Source organism: Triturus cristatus, chromosome 11 (assembly GCF_964204655.1).
Source record: "Triturus cristatus chromosome 11, aTriCri1.1, whole genome shotgun sequence".
Classification (NCBI taxonomy): Eukaryota; Metazoa; Chordata; class Amphibia; order Caudata; family Salamandridae; genus Triturus; species Triturus cristatus.
The window spans coordinates 89,522,376-89,544,913 of NC_140594.1; positions in this window are offsets into that span (position 1 = coordinate 89,522,376).

The window sequence follows — 22,538 nt, forward strand, 5'->3', positions numbered from 1 at the left end:
TTGGAATTGCACAGTTACACCAAGCTATTAGCCCTGCAGCTTGATGATTACAAGGGATGATCCAGATGCAATTACCTCCGTATCCTAGGAGTGCCAGAAAGGGTGGAGGGACTATCAACTGACCTATTTGTCGAGGACCTAGTGACTAAACACCTACAACCCAAGATCCTCTCCAATTATTTCTCAATTGAGTGAGCCCACTGCATACCGAGGGCAGGCCCAATCCTGGAGCACTGCCCAGGCCCATACTGGCAAGGTTGTTTAACGTTAGAGACTGGGATGTGATCCTTCAGACAGCTCAAGCCGCTCCACCTCTCAAATATGAGAAGAGTACATTCTAATTTTTCCCTGACTTCACCGCCAAGGTCCAGAAACAGAGACGCTCGTTCCTGGAGGTCAAAAATGCACTCAGGGTGCAAGACATCAAATATGCCATGCTGTTTCCAATGAAGCTACGTGTGGAGGCAGAGGTCTAAACCTGGTATTTCATGGAGCCAGAGGAGGCTTTAGACTGGTTTGATTGATGGAGGAGAGTGGGAGTCAGACGGAACTTGGACCAACAGGAGCAACGAGGTGGGAATCCGCAGAAAAAACAAAAATTCTCTCCGGAAGACGAGGACCAACACGAAATGCGAGGCTTGTGAACTCACACAAAGGTTTTGAACAAAAACTGAAGTGTGGATTCTCCCTCATAGAGAAGAGACTTAGACAATTACACTTGACAAGCGGTAAACTGGACTGGGAAGCAACACAAAAGGAAGCCTAAACTCCAGTAACATGAAATGACATGCAGACACCAAACTATATGAAGAAAAGTGGACGTAATGTTCAGTACTGGACACCAAGATGAGCGGATGAGTATACACCAACTATATATAATATCGTCTGTAGCAGACATTTTGATTGTTAAGGGGGTAAGGGAGAGTTTGAGCCCATGACTCCTCTACACAGGCATGGGAGGGTGACGGGCAATCTGCAGATTTGGGACAGTGGGCCATCGGATTCCATTATGCATGGAGGCAGGGAGCGAGGTGGAGGGAGTTTTGGGGGGGTGCAGAGTAGTTAATCATTTTACTTTAGCACAGCGACAAAACATGTCACATGAGTCAGTATCGGGGCCGGGAACACACCAGCATACTGCTAGGGTGTCAGAACTGAGAGAAGGTTGAGAGTCATACAATCGCCTCAGCATGGGTCAAGCATTTGAGAGGGGAGACGAATCAAAATGCCTAGTTCCAAAAACAATAAGCGTAGTCAAAGCCAACCTGGCAAATGCCTGTGACAAGGGGATACACTTATACATCATATTATGCACCATTGAATAACACATTATTGCAACCATGGTAAGAAACTTGGGTAGGGACCTGAGGTTCCTTATATGAAACTTAAACGGGTTGGGCAACAAGCTAAAGAAGGGAATGGTCCTCCAATACATAAAAAAGACAAGCCCTAGACATAGCCTTAGTGCAAGAAACTCACCAAATTGGCAATACCTGTAAAGCTCTGTCCTGATGGGGCTATCGACTCAAATCACATGCAGGATTCACCCCTAGTTCCCGGAGGACGGGGATCCTTCGCCGCAAGTTGTCAGTAAAACGTGGGCAGAGGAGCAGGGTCGGTTTGCGGCAGCCACTGGCACTTGGGAAGGGAAAGGCCTAAATGTGCTATCAGTATATGTTCCCCCAGCATTGCAACAAACCACATTACAAGATTTGAGAAAGTTCATCCTAGACCTCCCAATCAGTACTTTGGTGATTGGGGGTGACTTCAATTTGGCACTAAAGGGGTTGCTTGACCGGCAACCCCCAGGCAGAGATCTAGGCACTGGGTCCAAACTGGAGGATTTTCTCTCGGTGCTTGACCTAGTCGACATATGGCTACAGCTCAACCCCACTGCCAGCCAATTCACTTTTCACTCGGGGGGCCCACAACAGCCAATCCCGCATTGACTATATGTTCACTCATGCCGCTGATATCCTTGACTTCACTGAAGCCCGTTGTTTGTCGAGGGGTATCTCGGACCATTACCCAGGGCTAACTAAAATGACTGTGGGTCTCCAGTCTAGATGCACCACACTCACAATCAACCCATGGGCACTGAAAATTTCACACATCAAAGCAGGACTGTTACAAGACACAGACCTATATTTCCATGAAAACGTTGGCTCTGTCACTTCGTCCCAGACCATATGGGGAGCATTGGGCCATCATAAAAGGAAGAGTGCTAGCACTAATAGTGGGGCACAAAAGAGAACTAATGAAGCGTATTGAGCAATTGGAGGAGGAGATCTTGTCAGGTGAGAATAGCGTAGCCCAGACCACCGCCGACTCAATCCAGCAAGCTCTAGTGGCCAAGAGACTAGACTACAGGCAGCTACTTACAGAGTCAGCTAGGGCCAGACAAAATAATATATATCATAAGTTATATGAGCACGGGGAGTGAACAGGCAAACTATTGGTGTGGCTTGAGAGGGGGGGAGCAGGCGAACAGGTGGATCCACCAGCTTGGGGGACCCGATGGGGAGGAAATAAGCCATCCACAAGATATAGCAGAGACATTCGCTACCTACTTCAAAACAGTCTATACCTCTGTGTGGGCGACTACAGCCACAGACAACCAGTACCTCCTAGCCACCATCCAGGTATATGGCCTTTTACCTAAAGAGCGGGATTCCCTCAAGGGTGACCTCACGGAGAAAGAGATACAGCTGGCAAACCGAGACATACGTTCGGTAAGGCAATGGGACCTAATGGGCTACCGATTAAATTTTTTAAGCCAGCTGCTACCAAGTTGACGCCCCATCTTCTCCAAATGTACCTAGAGAGTAATGAAAAATGTCTTCTACCAGCCTAGATCTGATTAGCCATGATTGTGGTAATACACAAGCAGGGCAAACCACCAAACAATTGTAGGTGTAAAGACTCATCTCCCTTCTTACAGCGAAGACCAAAATACTAGAGAAAGTATTATCTAATAGACTCATCCCTTTGATCACAAACTTGATGCATCCAGATCAATCAGGCTTTATGCCTGGCTGAAACACTGCTTTAAATCTACTTCTCTTACACAGCGTTCTGGGTAGGACAGACACCTTAAGAGAAGACATAGCCCTGTTGTCATTGGATGTCAAATGGTCTTCGATCCCATCGAGTGGCCCTACATCTTTGCTATACTAGAGCAAATAGGTTTTGGACTCTAATTCAGAAAGTGAATCGATCTTCTATACACAACCCCAGCAGCACAAATCGTGGTAAACGGTCACAAATCAGGACAGATTCAATTGGGTAGAGGGACAAGACAGGGGTGTCCATTATCGCCGTTGATTTTGGAACATGTGCTGGAACCCCTGGTGGTCTGGGTAAGGGGTGACCCCCTGATACAGGGACTTAAATGGATGGAGCAGCGCAAGGACAGAGTATCCCTTTATGCAGACTACATATTACTATAAATGGCAGACCCAATTCACCGCATCCTTCATATCTTCTGTATAATTGGTAACCACCCTGGATATACAATAAACTGGTTCAAATCTCAACTATTCCCAGTGCATGGCCCCAGACCTAAACTACCAAAACACTATGTGAAGTGACCTGGTTCCATAAGTTGATGTGACACAGCAGATGTAGCCAGGATAGATCTTAAGTGTATTTATTAATTTAGTTAAGTCCATAGAATAGGCCCACCAGGAGCAGCCTGCTAGCTGCTCAGACCATCCTCTCAACTGTCTCACACCACACCAACCTCCAACATTCCAGTCACGTCCACATTCCACATGGAACTCTCACTCTGGCTGAGCAGCTAGTTACAAGATACAGGAGAACAGTAATAATATCACATGAAGATACTACACAATGACATCCCCGTAGCAACGGATGGCTTCCGCTATCTATGAATATTTATAACCATGGACCCAACAAAATTTTATGAAACTAACCTGCAGGGTCCTTTGAAATGTCTGCATACCAATGTCAGACACTGATGTGGCCTCCTGCTGATCCTTTTGTGTCGAGCTGCTCTTTTCAAAATGTTAGCTCTACCTCACTTCCTATATGCACTCCAAAATACCCCCTATAAGGTCCCAGACTCCTATTTTTCAACCATTGACAGTACGGTGTGTACTCTTTTGTGGAACAGGCGTGCACCACGTATTGCGTTGCAGAAGTTGACGGCAGGATGACACGATGGTGGGATCACACTACCCGACCTTGATCTCTATTATTGGGCTTCGTAATTGATCGTGATTAATCCATAGTCCATGGTCCCCGAGTCGAGACGAGCATTTGCACGGATTTGTGGCTGATGGGGCAGGGAGGGTACCACAGAGCACTATACAAACCCTAAACGACTATGCCTAACTGGACCCATGGCCCAGACTATAGTAATCTGGCATTTGGTCAATAAAAAACTCGGCTGGGACTAGAAAATTACACTAGTGACCCCACTTTGGGAGCCCAAGTGGCTGAGCTGATTGAGTACCTGCCCAGGGTTTGATAAATAGGACCCGATAGGTATCTCATCAGTGGGAGATATGTGGAACAAAAAATGATTAAAATTAAACCTTTAGTTACCGACAGATTAGCCATGCCCTTAAAGAAGTGGTACTCAAGGGAAGCCTGCTACCCGTAACATCCCCTCTCAAAGATAGATTGATATTAGACCCTATTCCTAAGAAAGCCTTATTCCTAACATACAAGAAACTGATCAACAACAGCCCTGACCTATTGACACGACTTAGGCAGCAATGGGAGACAGATGTGCGCAACTTAGAGGACGAAGACTGGCGCGACACTCTGGCATCCCCCAGGAAAATCGCCATCCCTATGAGACTGAGACTAGTCCGGCTCAAAACCTTGCATAGAGTCTACCTAGCCACGAGAGTTCTGGAAAAGATGGGAAGGAGGGCTGATACGCAATGCATTCGGCAATGCGCTCAGGAGGGCACCTTCTTCCACACAATATGGGAATGCCCGATCATCCAAACATACTGGAAAGCGGTCACAACACAAATGGGGAAGGTAAGAGGGAAAAAACTGAATCCCACCCTGAAGCTTTGCCTGTTAAATATATGAGAGGCCAAGGACCTAACCCAGACTGAACAATCATGGGTTTCATTGGCGTGGGCCCTGGCGAAGCGCAATATAGCACAAAAATGGGGAATCATGGAACCACCACTATTAAAAGGGTGGGTAGCTGACATGGATAGGGCTATGATAGTGGAGAAGGATGTTTTTAAAAATAGAGGATGCCCCAGAAAATGGGACCGTAAGTGGGTGACATGAAATACACACAGGGGCGAAATATGCCTCTCCCCTACGGTTGAGCTACGCAAGAGGGAGGAGAGGTTGCAAGACATTACAAATGCAGCGGGGTAGATACAACACTGCAGTAATGTTCAATATGGTCGCACCGAAAGTGATATGTATCTATATTGTGCCCAGATACTGTCAGATGGCTAACTGTACTGCTGTGCTTTTGTTGATTTGTTCAATAAATAGAGTCAAACAAAAAAGAACCACCAAACAAACGAACCATTGAGTGTCCTTGTAATTAAGTCAAATATTTATGGATAACTGAATCTTTTAAGCAATACATCAATAAAACCTCTAAACAATAAACTAATTAAACTTTTGAATAATTCAAGTAGCCTCATAAGAAAAGTACCATCATACTAATCGAACAATTCAATCTAACTAAAACCCTAATGGGATGTATTAACAAATAACCCAAGTGGCCAGGCAACCAACAAATAACTGAACCAAATAACACTAACGAAATTACCTTAAAAACCAACGATCCAAACACCTACTCACTGAATGACGTCTTTACTCTCCAGCTAGGCCTTTATGCTCCTCTCAATTATTTTTGGCTGTGGCCCCTAGGATTGGACTGGAGGTGTGGACGCTGTTATGTTATGTTCACAAGGGTGGGTGAGCCCACTAAGTAACCCCAAGGAGGGGTGTTTTATGTTTAGCTCACCTTTGTGTGTCCCTTTAGTCCAAGGCATGACATAGAGGACAAGAGGGAATAAAGGTGCCTGAGTATTTTATTACTACCCGCTCTGCGTGGCGTTTTTCCATTTTACCAGGCCGCATCGCATCTCACTAGAACAGACACTACTTTCCCTACCTTGCTAAAATATTCTAAATTAAACCATTTTGCCACTTTGCATAATTACACTGCCATTCACAGCAAAATTATAGTGTATGACGAACACAAACAATCGGAACAGTAGTTGCTGATGTTCTTGGCAATTGTGCTTTTTCTGCTATTTAAAAAATTGATGCGCGGACGCATTTCACGCTAAAATAAAGCACATTTAGGATATGCATCTCAAATAGCTATGCATTATTTTGAATCATTTTCCCCATATCTTCTGAAATTGGACAAAAGGAAATTATGCAAATGGGAAACATGAGGTGAACCCCAACAGCAAAAATGAAAGAACTGCTTTGGAAATCGATTCTAAAAGAGGACCTTACAGTTTCAGAATCCACCCTGACCAAAGACTTTTTTATATTAAAATGTTCATTGCTCTTTGAGCCAACCATCGCCGAAATTGTTCCATCGATGGCACGGAAACTCTTTCTGCAGGTTTGCTACAAATCTCTTCCCACTAAACTATTTTTTTCAAAATGGTCTAGCAATAATGACTTGCTTGATCTTTGCCCTGCATGCCAAGGTAGTCCAGAATCCATACTCCATCTACTCTTTTTATGCCCGAGCTACCAGTCCTTGAAGAAAAAATGGATTGTACTGCTATGTTTTCTAGCGGGACGGGGGCATTACCTAGACGTCCTAGGTTTTTTGTGTACTGACACTGGTCATTCTACTGTATTTGGTCTTGCTAGATTCTGGCATGCCCTTTGGACTAGGTGCAGGAAAATATGTATGGGAGACACCTCGTCTTGAAAAGTGTTGCTAGACCTGAATTTTATGTAACTGTCCACTAACGGCTGGGTAAATATGAGATCTGAGCACCGTAATTTTTATTATACATTTGGCTGCTTCTGCACGTGGCACTTTTTCAAATGCTTTGGGGGCCCTTTTCTTCTGACTTTGTATAAATGTTTCTATGGATTTTCTTTTCAACCTATACCTTTTAATTGTATTGTTGATCTATCTTTTTTAAAGGATAAACAATCTGCGCTGTATATTTTTTAGGATCTGTGTGATCGTAATAACGTTTGTTGATGATGATGATGATGAGTTACGCAAATGTTGCACTCCCCTAAATTGTGTAACTACATGTGAAAGGATGATGCATGAATGCATTGATCAATGGACCATCTCAAAGGAGGCGTGGAAGATGGGGAGGGCCATGGGGGGATTATGGATCCTGATCCTGGGGCTCTGTAATAAGGGGCCACATACAGGGAGCTGCATATGAAGCCTGATGACAAATGCAGGGACACCAATACGGGTTCATTGAGCAAGAAGATTAAAGGTGTTTGCAATTAGGTGTCAAACTCTCAATCTCTTGGTGATGATAATTAGTGAGTTTTAACACCGCTGTATTCTAATAAAGAGAGCCCTCCTCAAATGACAACATACATCATTATAACCAACATATGCATTTCTGTGTGTTAGTTTTTGTTTTACAATTCCGAAATGCTTTTTATGTATGCAATAACTCACTGGCTGTACTGGGTAAAATAAAAATTGCAATATATAAACTAGCCTGGTGCTGGACTGAAGGTCACATGTGTAATGTGAAGTGCCTGTGTAAGGTGATGTCATAAGCAAAGTGGGGTTATGTTGTCAGACATTCCTGCTAGGGTGACTGGCTGTATCTTCGTAATCCTGTGATTTTGTCTGTGATGCCTTTAGGGGCTATAATTGCAATGCATTCTAATGAACCACAAATGTGATGAGTACTGTCATTCTTAAAGTGGTTCTTTAACATGTATTCTTGCTGCTGCGCTTAGGTGAAGAACCCAGACTGCTAGCCCTTAAGATGTAGAGGTGTATACTTCATGGTCCATAGGAAAGACTCAGTCAGAGTTTTGTGTCAACAAGGCAGGTTTATGTTCAACTAACTGCATTGGAGGCAAGATGATGTGCATACATAGGAGTGGTGGTACTAGACCAGGGCAGGGAGGGTTTCCACAGAAGGGGCCCCAGATATCGTTCCCCCGCTGAATGTTTCTTGCTATTGGTGCAGGCCAAAACCACTGTAAAGGTGGGGCAGGAGGTGTTTAGTAACACCCCAGGGGTTCCCATAGTGGGGGACCCCAAGAAACTTTTCCCACAGTGGAAGGAGGGTATGTAGAGTGGGTTTCCGGCAGGTCCCCCAGGTTAACTGGTGGGGAGGTGAGCAACCCAGGGGTGGCCCCCAAAGGAGGATAGTTCTTGAGTCATGGTGTGTAGTGCTAGCCCCTAGGTACACTAAGTGGGCTAGGTAACTGGCCCAGTGGAGATCTGAGTGGGGGTGATGTGCTCCCTCGATTCCTGGTGAATGGTTAGTGGTGGACCGTGAGGTGTCAGGTCAGGTAGCCGGTGACCAGTCAGGTAGTTCCTGGGGGATTTGAACCCAAAGACCAGGAGCATGGGGGTGTTCCCCTAGCTCGAGGCAGGAGGTGGACTTCTGCAAGGTAGTACCAACCTGAACACAGGTGGGACATATCGTAAGTGAAGGAACCCTGTGTTTCACAAAGGGGTGGTGCAGGCCTAGCCGGGATCTTTAGGGTCCCTGGCTTGGTGTGGTAGTACTACCCTGAAGGCAGGTGGGGCCTATCTTAAGTGAAGGGACCCTGTTCTTCATAAGGGGTGGTGCAGGCCATCCAGGGACCATGTGGCTCCCTGGGCGGTCTCCCAGGTTGTAGCAACATGACACCCAGGAGGTCAGTTGGGAGGGTCAAAATGTGGCTAGCATAGCAGGGCGTTTTTTTTTTTGTTTGCTAGGTATGCTCACCAGCTAGATAACTCTGAGTGGGGTCAGCGGGGTCACCTAGAGTGTAATTCCATGACACCCAGGAGGTTCGAGGGGGGGGGTCGAAATGTGGCTAGCGTGGCTAGTGGGGATTTCATTTTTCCACATTTCGATGGGTGTTTTTTTCTCTTTCAGGGTGGGAAGGGTGGGTTTGGGAAATGGTTCACCATAGGAAAAAGAGCAGGAGCAGAAGATACAGATAGAAAGCAATTTAGAGATTTATTATTGAGTAAACCAGGAGTTTACTCTAGAGATAGAAATATCAATACCAATAGAAACCTGTAAATGTAAGATTCTATCAGTCAAAGCGAATGGAATTTTAAACAAATGAAAGTACGGCGCTCTTATTAGGTGGCTGATATCATTTAACCCCCAAGTCTTGTTTTTTCAGGAGACACACTTAAAATCTAATTCCCCTAAATTATTTATACCCAGGGTTTTTTCTAATTTTTTTTTGCATCCGCAGGCCTCGCCTTGAGAGGAGTTGCCATCTATTTCTCTAAAAAACTTTCCTGGGAATTTCGTGACATCCATAGGGATACACAGGGGAGATGGATATGGGTGGCAGCAAGGTTACACGGGAGGACCTTGAATTTTATAAATTAATATGGCCCTGTCTCGGATGACATCTCTGGGTTGGTCAAAATCAATGAACTTCTGATGGGAGCCCCCGGACAGCTTATTGTAGGAGGGCATTTTAACTTTATACAGGATTTAAGAAAGGACACTTCAAGTAAGGAAAAAAAAACTGAAACCAAATACCAAAAAATTAGTGGAGGCCATTAAACAAGAATATCAATTGGTAGATCCTTGGCGAAATATTAATCCTGATAAAAATTTCTTTACCTGTTACTCGCACCGTTTTCAAACTGAGTCCTGAATTGATTTTTTTTCTTTCATCCAGATCTCTTCAGGTTTTAAAGCAGATATCGGGGGCAATAAATTTGAATCGAGCAGAAACCATAAAAATAAACCGGGGGACAAGATAAGGTTGTCCGCTTTCACCCTTGCTTTTTACTTTCTTTATAGAGCCTTTGGTAATTAAAATGCGAAATAATGCTGCTATTCAATCCCCTATCCCAGGCATGGCAAATCTGAAACTTTTTGCGGACGATATCATTTTATATTTGATGCCCGACAAAGATAATTTGGAAATGGTATTGAGGGAATTCAGGAATTTCAAGCTAATTGGCGGCTATAAAATAAACTCTAATAAGACCGAAGGTCTTGCCCTCAATACAGATTTAAATATTCTTCCATCTTGCTTAAGGGCACAAGCCGCAAAGTCAGATCCAATTAGATATCTGGGGATATTTGTGTCTAGCCAATACCAACAGCTATATAAATTGAATTATCTAAGAATGAAAGAAAAAATTAAGAGACTTTTGGAACAATGGCTGCTACTCCCTTTAACGTTGGTGGGTAGAGTTTCATTAATTAAAATGTCCATACTTCCGTTACTTCTATTTCTTTTTATTAATGTCCCAATAAAGATAAATTTGTCCTTTTTTAAAGAAATGGAAACTTTGTTTAGAGAATTTGTCTGGTGAAATTGACTGTGGTGCAATTACCTACTGCACAGGGGGGTTTAGCTCTGCCTCACTTAAGAACCTATAATGAGGTCGCATTTTTAGACTTAGTGGCTGGCTTGTTGGGATCTAAATGTACCAGAGATAGCTTCTTTATTGGCAAAATGACACAGGAAACTGGTTCTCAAATTCGAGTGTTTTTAAAACCTCCAAACTTCCTAAGAAAACTAGATATAAGAATTTAAAAGAATATTCTTTTAGACTTCATTCCTTTTTTTAAAAAACAGGCTCCTCGGGTTTGCAATATTTGAGATTGGGAGAATGTAGAAATTTTGGCCTCCAGTTTTGAGTAAGCCATAGTAATGATTGGGAAGGTTGTGGGCTACGTGAGCTAATACATTTTGTTATTCAGAATAGGGTGATCTCCTGGCAAGAGGTTATAGCAAGGGCTGAGAGCCTTAGGAGACCGGCCTTTTTTGAATATCTTCAAGTGGTAAATTTTTTTTAAAACACGAATTGCATTTTTGATACTCCAAACGAAGGTGTGATGGCTCTTTACGGGGCCAAAATTAGTGGTGTAGGGAATTGGTACCGGTTGTTACATCTCCACGGTCAAGTACCCTTGATAGAGAGCCATCTGGCTAGAATAGCCCGCGAGACACAATTTATTTTTTCCCTAATGATTGGGAAGCCTTATGCCACCTAGGAAGCAAATCCCTGCGCACAGCTAACTTTAAAAGGATGGCCTTCCTAACACGATGGCTCTCCTATTTAACTCCTGAAGCTCTGGAAAAAAGATATCCTGAGGTTGAAAATAAGTGCTTTCGCTGTCAGGCTGATGGGGAAGGTGGATGGCACCATATGTTTTTTGCATGCCCACGGTTGAGGCTCTTTTGGGAGCCAATCTTTCTAGATATGGAGCAGGCAATTGGGAAGAGAGTCCTGCTTGAGGCCGAGGCTGCTCTGTTTGGAATAGGTAGAGACAGAACGATGTTAACAGAGGCCGAAAAAGTTTTTCTATTTATTTCTAGTACTGTAGCTCGCTCTTTAATCCTTCAGAATTGGAAATCTAGTGACGTTCCCTCTCATTTGAAGTGGTTTAATAAAATTAAAAGGACACGAAATTTTGAAGACGCTTATGCAAGAAGGGTGGGAGCCGCTAAGAAATTTAAAAAAAGTTGGAGGTTTTTAAGTAATCTAGAAAAGCTACAGGAGGGATATTAACACTTGATATCGATGCAGAAACTGTAGCAGTTATTGTGATAAAAAGCACCAGCACTTTCTTTGCCATTGCACTTTAGAAGCTCTAGCACTTTTCCTGTCGTTGCACTTTAATACATGTTTTGCATTTTGCACACTGCTAATTTTGTTGTTGATACTATTAGCTGCTACAGCCATATTCTTTCTAAATTTTTGTCATGGTAAGAAGCTATCATATTTTTGTAAAAAATGTTTCTATAGTAATATTTTATGATAATATGTATTTCATGTACTTAATGCTCTGCTCAATAAAAAATAAATGAAAAAAAGGGTAGATTGCATGCGTTTGTCTTTTGTAGTCAGTGTTTGTGGTAATATCAGGGAACAACTGCACAGCAGTAAACACAAATCCAGGTGGGTGCCGGCAGCAGCAGAACACAAAACAGGCCTACATCTCACAGAGCGGTGGTTTCTGTGACCTTGTAGAGGATTTTATGACCATTATTAGGCATTTTTACTGCATTCCGGTAACCAAACGTTAATATGAGAAAAACAGATGCACGCACAACATCAGGGTCACCACCAGGTCAGACTGACGAACAGAAAATAAATGAGCTTCAGTGCATTACACATCGAGCACCACAATAAAGGCAGCTCCGAGTTAGCTTAAAAGCAGCCCACATCACATGATTAATGACAATGAAGTGCGAATCGGGGCAAATTCGAACTTGAAAAGAGTAAACACAGTGACGGTGTATGAACATGCATTTGTCTTTTCTAGCCCGTGTTTGCAGTAATAACAGAGGAAACAACAGTGTCAGTAACCACAAAAACACCAACCTACCAGAACACAAAACAGGCCAACACACAGCCCAAAAAATGCCCCACACACTGACCTGTCGGACCAACCCATCGGGCACTGCCAGACTGCCCTATAGCATTAGACCCGTCTGACCCTGGCGAGGAGCAGCCACTCTTCGAAATGAAAGGAGCCCCTTCAGAGACTAAAGCAATTGCCCTTTCTGCAAGATACATCTTTTTACAAATGTCTTGCTGCAAGGAGAAAGGACGCATGGTGCGCTCCATCCATGGGCTGTGCCCTCTCAGCTTGTGTACATTTCCAAGCCATCGTCCATTTAACTTTCACCTGGTGCTTCTTTTACATTCTGTTTCCAGTTTAATTATTTTTGCTTAAGTCGTCTATTTGTGTATGCCACAGCTGTTTTAAATGCATTACAAAACACAGCCCCTTACATTCAGTAGGTGAGTGTCTGAAAAGTTTCAGCGTTCCGTCCATCATCTCTTTGTGTTTGCTATGTTCGCCCTAAGTTGGCAGGGTATGCCCAGACGTGGGTCCCTTGCTCACTTTGCCACTGGATTTACGCGAGCTTGGTTGATGAGGGGTGTTACCCTGAAACCAGTCCCAGGATGCTTGTTTCTGGTCAAGGGAAGACCTGGCTTGGCAGTTCGGGCTGGATTGTTCCAGTGAGGCACAGGCAGACATGCCAACCCTCCCGATTCAGGCGGGAGACTACCGATTTCAAGGCTAGTCTCCCGCCTCCCGATTCCTGCAAGCAAAAACCCGATCCCTCGGGGTTTCAGCTGACAGGGCTTGGTATTGTGTGACGTGCTAATTCTTCCAGCAATAGTCAGAGTGGCGATGTAAGGTCTCTAGAAGGGGTGAAAAACTAACAAAGCTTCATTAACAAGCAAATTGTCTTTTAAAGACCTGTGAAGTACTCGGGGGCGGCTGTGTGTGTGCCCGGGAAGATGTTTCAGCCCGGGCTGCCATACAGGGGGGTGTGGCGGGGGGGGGGTGGTGTATGCACTGCCACCAACCTTCCAGGCCAGTGCACAGCACTTTCATCACCCTCTCTTTGCCTGCCATTGCGCTCCATGCTTCTGAAAGGTAAGAAAAAAACGTGCATTTGCGTTTCAAATGTCCGATCCTGCAGCAGCACACTTCCAAAGCCCATACATGACAGTAACCCGATTCAAGCCCCCATTCTCCTGATTTTTTTTTTTAAATCTCCCACTTTGCTCTTCTGAAATGTTGGCATGTATGGGCACAGGGTCAGGACTGATTTGAATATTACTGGGTCTGAACTGGGGTGGTGAAGTGAGCTATAGAACGATGATGGATTCAACCCAGATCTCTGACTGGAGTCAGTGTCTGAAAGGTTTCAGCGCTCTGTCCATCATCTCCTTGTGTTTGCACCGCTTTTTTAAATGCATTACAAAGCACTGCCCCTTACGTTCATGCAACAATCCGTCCATAACATAGACTTCAATGAGTTGGGGGTAGTCAGAAGTAGCAGCTTTTACCACTGTCTTGTCTTTTTGTGCCCAGGGCAGTTACTTTTCTGTCAGGGTTGAGTGGGACACAGCACAGGCTCCTGGTCTGGGCAGAACAACCAGCAGCATGCCCAATCGCCCAATAAAAATCACACACGCTGCACTCTCAGAGAGGTAGATGCGGCGCGGGGGCACATCAGCGCTTTACACGCAGCCCGGCCTGCCATGACTATAGCCTTAGGTCAGTCCGACCAAGCAGCAAGAACACCCAGCAGCAGCAGGCCCAGTCTCCCCCAAAGTCATACACAGGCTCAGGCTGAGAAGATGTTGCAGGGGCACTTCAACGCTTCCCGCTTGCCCTGTAGCCTGCCCAAAAGTTGTCAAGTTCTCGGGGCATCTCGCATCTGTGGGGTCAAAAGTAAGATAAATTAAGTACAATTACCAGTGGTGAGTGATTGACTCACAGTCACCGGCTCAACTAGTCATCGCAGAGAATGGTGAGCACTTCCGTCGTCATGACTTCTGACTTCTGTCCCTCGTCTCGCGGGGTGCATGGAGGAAGTTGTGAGTTCAATGAGCACCAGCTCGGGCCTTCAGTCCCAACCCCGTGTCTCCTGAGCCAATCTACATGCTGCTTCCTTTCTTAATAAACAGCATGAACTTCTATTTGCTCCTTAGGAGACTTGGGGGTTGTGGCTGTAAATCCCCAGGCTCCTAACATTGAGCAGCATGGGGATGGTTCAAGTGCACATGCCGAGCTGGGCACGCCAAGGCACCCATCCAATTGGACATGCGCACTTCACCCCAAGGCCCAGATAAACCACCTATGACATGCCTATCATGATTAAGCTCCACCGCCTACTCACTCGCAAAGGCAATTAAGGCAAACTCCTTGAACTCTGCAAGGCCATGCCGCCGATACACAGCTAAAATGAAATGGATTCTGAAGCATTTATGGGGCCACATGGGGGGAAACAAAACAAGGGTTCAATGTCTCGGAATCCCAATAAAGAAATCGCCACTGAACTAAATATGTCCCGGGGTATCGACCACACATAGCCCAAGACACTAGCCATCCACCCCATCTAATGAATATCGTGCTTTGATGAAATTACATTGGCATATTCAGAAAGGCGAGGCCTGTAAAATTAAGTGCAACCCAGAAAGCACTGAAAAAAAATCACATTTGTGTTAGCATTTATCAACGACCACAAGTAGATTCATTTTTTGAAAGAACTTTAGTTGCAGACATTGTTAGTTTTCTGAGCTGCAGAAGATCTTCAAATGCAGATTAGGGTTATGCAATTTATTATTTTACCTACAAAGTTTTATGAATTTTCACGTTTGCCTTTTCAACCTTTGTAAAGTTTCCCACATTTTCTTATCTCTTTGCCCAGTAAACCTTTTACTGTGCATTGCTGACAATTTTTACCATGTAAAGAGATCACTTTCATTGCACTCAGAACCTGAAAATCTATAAAAAGTATGTAGATATCCTGAAAGTTAACCTTTTGCTAATCAATTCCTTGCACTGCACTTGAGACGAACTCTGTTAGAAATGAGAGTCTAAATACTTTTATTGATTCTTTAAAAATCGTAAAAGGATGGCAAACCATCATAAAACGCTAAACATAAAATGAGCATTATTTTTTTTAAACATAAGAGAGAAAAGAAAGCCTTAGAGTCGTGACCACTGTTAAAAAGCTGGCAAATAGAACGATGCATTTAAAAAAAAAAAAAAGTCAGCCAGCATGTTATTTGTTAGCTGCTTGGCTTGAAACAATTTTTCCCAGTTCCTTTGCTGCTTTTTCCAGAATTTTATGGCGCTACAGGAGAGAGGAATCGAAAGTCCTCCAAGACACCTGATGACTGCAGCTCTACATGTTCTAATCTGTTCATTCCTTAAAATCTCCCGAAGAATGGATTTGCGTGTTTTCAGTAAAAAAGGGCATGTACATAATAAATGTAGTAGTGACTCCTCCCCTTGACAACAGAGGCGGCATTCCTTCGATGGCCATGCGAATTTCCATTTAGGGGTCAAATCCTTTGAGGGGAATGATCCCAGTCGTAGCAACATCAGGTAATGCTTTTTGTGGTAGCAAAGGTGTTCAATCAAATACTGTTGCGGCTTTAGCCTCGGATAGGTCTGTATCACAGCCCAGGCGTGATGTTTTTTTGCAAAAATCATTTTAGCAGTTAAAAAAGAGATCCGCTTGATTGCGGTATTCACCACGCTTTTGAATCCAGAATACGTTACTGGTATTGACCAGACCTCCTCTAGCTGTAACGCCGACAAAGATTCCTGCAGGATTGTCGTGGTCGAGTTAGCTTGTCTTGCTTGACTTTCAAGCTCAACCCAACAACGGTGGGCTAGAGTGTTATCTTCTGCCTCCCTCATCCTCCAGTAGTACTTCACTAAGGCACCTTGTCTGGCCATGATCTGATTTTTTAGTCCAAATTCTAAACGGATTTGTTCTTGTGTGATGTGTAACGGTATTGAGAACAGTCTTTTGAAAAATTTAGATTGTGCTGTATTTAAGGTTGTAGCATCTTTAGTATTCAGGATTTCTGAGCCATACGAGATGGAGGGTAGGAATTTTGCGGTGATCACTTGTAGCAGATGACCAGTGGAGCAACCTATGAGCTTTTTCTTCAGGATTTTGAAGGCGAATAACAATTGTTTTGCTTTTGTGCATCCTTGTTCCACATGTTGCTTAAAGTTGAGCTTGCAGTCTAGCAAGAAGCCTAGATATTTGTAGGAGGCAACGCGGGCCAATGGTTGTTCGCCCAATTTCCTGGAGAAGGTGTGCCTGTACAATGTTTTATTATGTTTAGAAAAACACATGACTTTTGTCTTTTGATGGTTAATCGTGAGTTGGTTTAAGGTGGTATAAGCTCCTAGTTCCGTGATCAGTTTCTGCAGGCCAGCTGGTGTTTGTGCTAGCGACACAATGTCATCTGCGTATTGAAGGCACTGTGTCGGTATTTTGCCCAGTTTCGGGGGGTCAGCTGGAATTGACTGAAAGCACTTGTCAAGATCTGACGTGTAAATGTTAAACAGACAAGGTGCTAAAACGCAATCTTATTTTAGCCAATTTGATGTTGGAATCTTACCAGTTACGCTGAACCCATCTCCTTTCTTGATTTGCACCCACGTGTGAGAATACAGATTGATAATGGCATCCAGAAGTCTGAGCGGGACCCCCCAGGCTTGCATTTTAACCCATAGAGAAGCTCTTGAAACCTTGTCGAAAGCCGCTTTGAGGTCTACGAAGCAGGCATACAGGGGCCTTGATTTTGCAAAGGCTTGATTGGCTAAAAGAGTGACCGCAGAGATGTTCGTTAGGGTGCCCATCCCCGCCCAAAATCTAGTTTGCGTAGGAGATATTAGGTTTATTTGACTGACCCAAGCCTATAATTCTACCAGGAGATTAGATGCGTACATTTTCGCCTCTACGTCTATCAGCGCAATCAATCTGTAGTTGGAGGGATTCGAGCGGGAACCCGACTTATAGATTGGATTAAGGATGCTTCCTCTCCAGGACTCAGGGATCAAACTGCCAGCTGTAACTTTGGAGAAAAGAGGAGTCAGAACTTGGGACCAGAATGCGGGGTCATGCCGAAACCGGGCATTTGGTAGTCCGTTCGGACCTGGGGCTCCCTCGGATTTTAAATTTTTTATAGTTTTTAGCGGTTTTATATAGGTTTGCTCAGTATTTGATATCCGGAGCAGTGCAATGTACGTGCTGCAATTTTTCTTTGGTGTGGTTTGTTTGGCCGTGCATCAACTGCATGCTGGTAGACCCAAATTTCAGGTGACTGGTTGCAATCTTCGTAGTGCATGCATCATCAGCAGTCCTTACTACAGCTTGAGCCTGGATCTGAGGTGGGACTTAGTGTTTTGTTTGCCTGGCATTTCTATGCTGCCAAGCTGCAGAGTAAGGGATATTCATTTTGAACAAGCCGCGGGACATGCTTCATTAAATGCCCGGTGCTGGCTTTTCACTTTCACTCACCTTTGGTTGGGAGCTTGCTGCCGCACACTGGCCTGCATTTTTTTTTTTTATATGGTGATTTTGCTGCCTGCTTTCAAGTTCAAGAATGCACGATTTGTAGTTGCGCATTGTTCTCTGTTCATTTACGATTGATCAATCCACATGCTGCATTGGTTTTATGACCTGTTTGAAGGTACAATGTTTGCTGTGCATGGGGTGCACATGATGTGAATGTGCCTGAGTACCAGTTCTTGGGTGAGAGGTCGCTCACCGGCGATGAGTTACTGGTTTAAAATTTACAAGAGGAATAGAAAAAGAATGTATTATGAAGTATTTTTCATCTATAACATCGTTTTAGTGATGCCACAGTTTAGGTTTCCTTACACAAGGGAGGTTCTTGTCTTTCACTGGGTGGTGGTCTCACATCCCTTTATATGTTCTACACTCCTTTACATGAGGGATGGGTATGCTTTTAGGTTCCATTTTTGCACCTCACTCCCTTACATGAGGGTGGTTCTGGTTTCTTGGTGGTTCTATGTGTTGTAGTTGCACTACGTTACATACTGTGTATGGTTGAATGTGTGTAAGTCGCCACTTACTACACGTGTTGTCTCTGTTGTGTGTAAGTCGCCAAGCGCTACACGCCTTGTATAGTTGGTGTGTAAGGCCTCATGCGCTACATGTCTAGTCTTGCTGGTGTGTAAGTCGCCATGCGCTACACCTCTTGATTGTCTAGTGTGTAAGCCTCCTTGCGCCTCACGTGTTGTTGTTGGTGTGTAAGTCACCTCTCGCTTCACGTTCTGGACACATTGTCTGTAAGTCACCTTGTGCTACACGTGTACTTTGGTTTTACACCCTCACACAGGGTAGGTCTCATGGGTCATGTCCCATTTACATTGTTTATACCCTGTTGACAGGGTTGGGTTATGGGTGTTAGCCCCATTTACATGTTTTACATTTAATCCCCACACAGGGTGTGTTCTTATGGGTATCTTATTCCCATTTTCAGAGTGTATTTCTTGTTCCTTGTTTTAGGAATCTTGTTTACACTGTTCCTTTCCTGTCTTTGGGGATCGTTGTCTCGGGTGTGGTCCACCCTTTGCTACACATTACGTATTTTCCAAAATTGTTTTATTGGGGAGGGTGGGTTTTATATTGCTTGTCACTGTATTTATTCTTTCCTTTCACTATGTTTACCCTTCCTTTCAGGTTACATAATGTTCTAACTCTCGCGAAGTTGTATTTTAGCTTGCTTCCCTGAGTCCTGGATTTTTTCTCTGCTTTTGTATATTATTGTCTATAGTTCCTCCCTTGTTCTATTGTACATTTAATTTTTTATTTAATAGGAGGGGGATATGTTATATCCTGCTTATGTTATCATATCTATCCCTGAATACCTATCTCCCTGCTGCTCAGCCAGAGTGTTGGCAGTGGAATGTTGGTGTGACTGTGATGCTTGAAATGCTTGGGTGCCTGTGTGGATTAGTGGTGACAGTTGGAAGATGGGCTGAGCAGCAGGCAGGCTGCTCCTGGTGGGGCTGGAGAATAAGGAATACCAGGCTTATGGACATTTGTATATAATTGCTATCCTTCAACAAGAAGTTAATAAAGAAATACTTAAAAGACAATCGGCTACCTGTGGTAAGATACAACACCTAGGGTAGACCCTAGGTAGCCCACAGGGCAGGGCGCTGTGTAAGTAAAAGGCAGGAAATATACATTTTAGTTCTACATGTCCTTGTAGTGAAAACAATTCTAAATCCATTTTTTTAATACTGTGAGGCCTACCCCTCTCATAGGTTAACATTGGGAATGCCTTATTACATAAGAAGAGAAGGAGTAGAACTGTCATGTTTGGTATCTATGAACTTGTAATAATAAACCCCTGTTAATGGCAAATTTGGATTTATTATTACATGTTTAAAAATACCACTTTTAGAAAGTTGCCATTTTCTGCTCTTTAGCCCTGTCTGCCTGTTGCCTGTCTCCAGTACATGTCTCGGGTGGGTGACAGGTGGGCCTTGTGCATTCCCTCTAGAGAATCACACACCAATGGAGCTTAGGGATGCCTGATGGGCCACTGACATTCTGATGGGTCATCCGGGGCAGGATGGGAGGGAGGAGCAGACACACCTGAATGGTCTTTGTCGATCTCACACACAATGACTGCTTAACCCCATTGATAGTGTCTGGAGCAAACAGAGGAAAGGAGAGTTTCTGGCACTTTAGATCCCTTCTTTGAAATATCCCTCACTTCAAAGGCACTACTAGGTATAAGAACTGGACCTCTGATCTTACCAACTCAGTAAACTTCTGTACCTGTGTTTACTTTGCCAGGAAGAAGGACTGCTGTGCTGCTGAAGGATTGCCACTCTGCTAAACTGCTGCCCTGGAAGAACTGCTTTTCTACTGTGCTAACCTGCCTGCTGCCTGCTACCCTCTCTGCCAAGGTGAGAAGGACTGGACTTACACCACTTCAACCCAGAGTTATTCCAAGGGCCTGTTTGCTTGCCTCCTGTTCTGAATTCTCAAGCACATCAAAGATGTCCAGCAACCCTGCAATAGCACCTGGACTCTACCATCCTGCCAAGTGGGTCTACTCCAGTCCTAGTCCCTTGAAAGTAGGTTTTCTGTGCTGAAACCAGCAAAATCCATGCATAACCATAGTTGCACCGATCGGAACTAGCACATCTCCTTCGATACCAACACATCACTGCTCAAGGACATCGCATCGCCGGTTGCAAGGCTCAGAAATGATGCATTGCCTTCATCACAAAGGGTTTACCAACGATGCATCTTCGACTGCGTGAATAGGAACTGATGCATTGCCTTCATCCGAATCGATCAAAGCAGACACATCGCCTCCTCTGCTCCTTGCATCGGGTGTTCAATGTCTAAGCATATTCCATCCAAAGGTACTTTTTCAGTGGGACAGGTTTGGCCCCTGTATCTGACTTCCCTCCATCACAGTCGGCCTGAACTTTCTGACTTTTTCGGTCATGCGCGACCAGATTCCCCCGGTTGGTGCATTGTGTTTCTAAGCACTATATTTCAAGATATTCTTTAAAAATTCATACCTCTGGTTCCACTTATTGGATTTTTGTTCTTTTATTCTTTTTCTGTTCAATAAATTAATCTCTATTTTCTAACCTGGAGTGGACTATATCTGTGTGGTGTTTTCACTGTTTTACTGTTTAAAGTGTTGCATGAATACTTTACAAAGTGCCCCCAGAGTTAAGCCTGCCTGCTGTTTGCCAAGTTACTAGAGAGTGAGCACAGATTAATTTATGGTGTGTAACTGACTTACCCTGACTAGATTGTGGTCCCTACTTGGACAGGATGCATACCTCTGCCAATGAGAGACCCACATTTGAATGGGGACAAGCACAGAGCATCAGTGATGAGACCGAAGGATCTTGAAATGTGTTTAGAGCTACAACTCATGTTACCATTCACAATAAATTGGCCAACTATTAATATTTGGCTGCTAATTTTAGTGATTGTAAATGTAAGAAGGTTGGTTATTAGTAGGTGCAGTTAAGTACCTACAACTAGCAATAGTACCACAATCGCTAATAAGGACAAATCTCAATAAATATATCCTTGCTCAACCCTGAGTTGCTTGGCAAATGGGCAGTGAGGCTTAACTTAGGAGACAGGTGTGTAAAGCATTTAGTATCATTGAAACAGTAAATAAGCAAAAGACCCAAAACAATAAAACTTCACTATCAATTTATAAAAATAGAGAATATTTTTATCTTTAAAATGACACCAAAATGACAAAAAATCCAATGTAGAGAACCCGAGATATACATTTTTGAAGAATAACCTGCAGAATAGTGCCTAAAAGCATAAAGTGCCAAACACAGCGATCTGGTCACGCTGGATCAGGTCAAATCTGAAAGTTCAAGCCCTTACAATTGAGTATAGGTTGGACACGATGAGCGGTTGGATCCGATCAAATTTTTACCTTCTGACTTAGTCACTTTTTGGAGTGTTTTTACTCGACATCGAGCGATTGGGTCTTTGGATCCATGTTTCAAGTCAGCGAGGATGGCCTGCTGCAGCGTAATGCCTAGGTGATCCCTGGAGGCCTTTGTGTACATTGCCGACAGCGAGGAGCTCTGGACGATTCAGGTAGAGAAACCAACACGGTCAGGCAGAGTTGCGGTTCAACGTCGTTAACTTGACTCTCATCGCCGATGCAGGTCTTCTTCTGGAGCTTTTTCACAAAAGTTAGCAAAATGTTCTCTACCTTTCAGATCTTCCTTTGAAAGGTTCCTTGAGGGTCGGGAAGGCTCCAACAGCACCTGCCAAGAGTTCAGAAGCTTTGGTTTTCCTCTTAGTTCCCGGGACTCCTACTCTTCCAATGCACCTGGTCTGTCTAGAAAAATCCATGTTAAGCTGGTCAGCTGGAGTTGTCCTTTCAGTGGATATTGCAGGTGACTTATTCTAGCACTTTTCTACCTGTTGCTGCTCAGGGATTCCACTCCTTATCCTTTAAGACAGGCACAGTCCTTCTTGTGTAGAGCCTTTAGGGTGCAGCAGGTGCAGTCCTCTGTGGTGCAGTCAAAGTGTCCAGCAGGGCA